The 3,164-nt window shown below is 36.0% G+C and overlaps 1 long non-coding RNA gene across 1 annotated transcript; it reads right to left on the bottom strand.

The window, feature by feature from the left end:
* Positions 1–453: 453 nt before the first annotated feature.
* On the bottom strand, positions 454–2,692 carry LOC122055006. Its single transcript, XR_006132850.1, has 2 exons — positions 2,445–2,692; positions 454–683 (listed from the first exon to the last, which is right to left on the bottom strand). It is a non-coding gene; the product is annotated as an uncharacterized LOC122055006 (long non-coding RNA).
* Positions 2,693–3,164: the final 472 nt, after the last annotated feature.

Below are 3,164 nucleotides of genomic sequence, written 5' to 3'. Positions count from 1 at the left end.
AAAAAATAAAGATGAAACATTTGAAATCTTTACAATTTTTTACAAATTGAAAATGAAAAAGACCTAAAAATTAAAATAATTAGAAGTGACAACGGAGGTGAATTTAAAAATCATAACTTCAACCAATTTTGTCTTGAAAACGGATATCATCATGAATTTTCGTTGTAACGACCACCCTTCTTACTACTACTACTCTCTAAGGGTGACCGTTACTTAACTACTAACTCTACTTAACCGGTATGATCGAAACCACGAGGAGTCTCTACCGAAAAATTTCGGCAGAGTCTCCCCTGTACCGGTGACAATAATCATCAATACATGCAAAATAAACCATCAGTCACATGCGGCTAGTATATATACTTCACAACCACGCAGTAATAAGACACAACAACTTTAAAAAAAACTATTCTAGCAATAGCAAATGAATAAAGCTCCAACAGTGGGAAACAACCAAACTAACAATGCGGAATAGACTCAATTAGCAACATAAGAAAAAAGAAACAACTCTTTAATAATCTCAACTTCTCTAATAACATTAAAGAAGGACTCTAAACAACTTCTTAGCAAGAATCCCATTTAAATCCTTTAGCAAGGTCCCAAGCTTCCATAGATCCAAACATCACACACATCCATCACGCATCCTCCTTGTCGCCTTCCTCTTTATACTCTAGCTTTTCCTTTATCTGCGGTAGGAGGAAAATAAATCTATAAGCGAAATGCTTAGTAAGTACTAAACTATCTCACAAAAACTCGAAAGTGCGTAAGATACAAAGGATGCTAAAACTGAAATGCTAAAAAGAAAAGCTACACATGCTCATCTAATAGCAAAGCACTAAAATAATCTGCATACTTATGATATACAAGAATAAATCTGCATGCTAGAAATAAATCTAATCATGCTCAATAAACTCATAAGGAAAGCAAATGAAAACCAATACTGTATGCTTAGAATTATAAGAGCTAAACTTTGCTAGTTCTAAACATAGGTGATACTTGTTTCATTTACTTATAGCCTTATACTTGAAATTAATATTTAATTTTCTTCTTCTCTTTCTTGGGCCCAGACTTAGTACCAAATGCGCGCTCTCTAATAGAGACTGAGGTAGCGAGCCTCCAGTCCTATGAGGGTAAAGACCTTGGTCTTACCAGGGCCAAGACCTTGGAATTGGTCACCTAGATTTGTTTAATGACAACCTCGGAAGTCGGGTACTAGCCTCTTACTTTAAATTACTTGTTATCTTTTCTAACTAGAGCTTGGTCTTTTCTCTACTCATAACTTCTCATAATCCCCTAATAGAGCTTACTAGAACACTGTAAGTATGTCTAACAAGTAGAGAATTGCAACTAACTGAGCATGCTCTAAAAATAAAGCAAAGTCAATCAAACTACAAGATAAGCTTAATAGCTGTTCATGTTCAAGAAAACCAAGAAACTAACACTACATACTTTAAATTAAGGCTGATCTTGCCTTTTTGAGTAGCAAGGAAAATGCTAAACCCATTCTAACTAAATAAAGGGTTGTTCTTGCCCTTTGAGTAGCAAGGAAAATGCTATTCATGCTTACGGTAGTGCAGGAAGATTACAAAAATGCAAGGAACTAAATACTGGGATGCTAGATAATGTAGCAGAACCAACAAATCCTGAATCCTTATAACTCAAACCTATAGCAACGAAATAGAAAATGAAATCTGATCATGCATATTCAGGTGGCAAGAAACTTAATTCTGAATACTTGAAATAAATAACATATATATAGCTGCTCATGTTATTCTAATTAACAGAAAATCTAAGTTGCATGCTTGGAACAAGAAGGCAGTGGAATAAGAAGCAGTTCACGTTTGGTACAAGCCTTCTGCCAATACAAAGCGTAAGGAAAGGAAACAACAGAGTTTCTGCTGCTATCAAAACTAACACATGATATACCAAACACATGCTGTTCATGTCCAGTTAATTGCATATAAACTAAAATCTGCAAAGCTAACATAAGATGAAATACTTACACATATGCTCTTAATGAAAATCTGCACTCAATGGAATATAACTGCACTGAATGAAAAGAAAATTGCACTGCTAAAGAACAAGATGCTTAAGAAAATTCTGCACTTAATGAACAACAAAACAGCACTGCTAAATGTATTGTTCCCGTCTAATTGCCTACTGCAATTACCAAAAACAAACCCAATCTGTAAGCTCCAAATGGCCTGGTTCATGCCCGCAGAAATGCAAAAGGAATGGGGTTGTTCTAAGCTCCAAATGAAGCTGTTCGTGTCCCTATTTTTGCATAAATTCAAGTTGAACTTGCTGCCCATTTGAGGTACACGGCAGAAATTCCAAATAACAACCTTCACTACACGATTTAAAAACAAGGAGAAGCAAAATCCGAAAGCAAGGAAACGAAAACTCTAAGTTCGGAGCAACTCCTACCACAAGTGAGTAGTACTTACTTGCTTTTGGGACTTACAACCAAAAGAGGAAGGTTCTAGGGTTCGGAGAAGCTTCAAATCTCGGCGGCTTCTTTGTGTTTCCGAGCTCCCCTCGTCGAGGTGGTCACGCACGGGTGAAGATCGGCCAGAAAAAGCCTTTCGCCGGCGCCGGCGACCAAGCCCTAACGCGGTTTCGTCTTCGCCCGAGAGAGAAGAAATCGCCGCGCGTGAGGAGGAAAGGGAAGGACAGATAGGTTTTCGAGAGAAAGAAAAACCTAATCCTTTTATAACTAGGTATAACTTTGGGTTCTCATTATAACTTAACTATATTTCAATATAAGTTTAATTAAGAAAAGTTCGGTTAGTCTGTTGGTTAAGCGAATCTCTAATTAACCTGAGGTTTCCGGTTCAAACCTCGGCTTGGATATTTTTGTCAAAATTTCTTTCATTTTGTAAAAATATCAAACGACTTCCAAAAATTGCGTAAAAATACTCTAAAAATTTCTAAAAATCTCTAAAATATTTCTATAACATTTCTAAGTATTAATAAGGACTTTTATAACTTGAAATAGGGAAAATTGGGTCGTTACATTCGTGTCCTAAAATACCTCAACAAAATGGAATTGTAGAAAGAAAAAATAGAACTCTACTTGAAGCCTCTAGGACAATGTTAAATGAATGCAACTTATCTAAATGTTTTTGGGCAGAAGCTGTTAGTATAGCATGTTATGTGCAAAATAG

The sequence above is a fragment of the Zingiber officinale genome, chromosome 1B (genome assembly GCF_018446385.1).
Source record: "Zingiber officinale cultivar Zhangliang chromosome 1B, Zo_v1.1, whole genome shotgun sequence".
Taxonomy (NCBI): Eukaryota; Viridiplantae; Streptophyta; class Magnoliopsida; order Zingiberales; family Zingiberaceae; genus Zingiber; species Zingiber officinale.
Note: the sequence above shows the minus strand (reverse complement) of the source record. Positions and strands in the feature narration are given on the sequence as shown.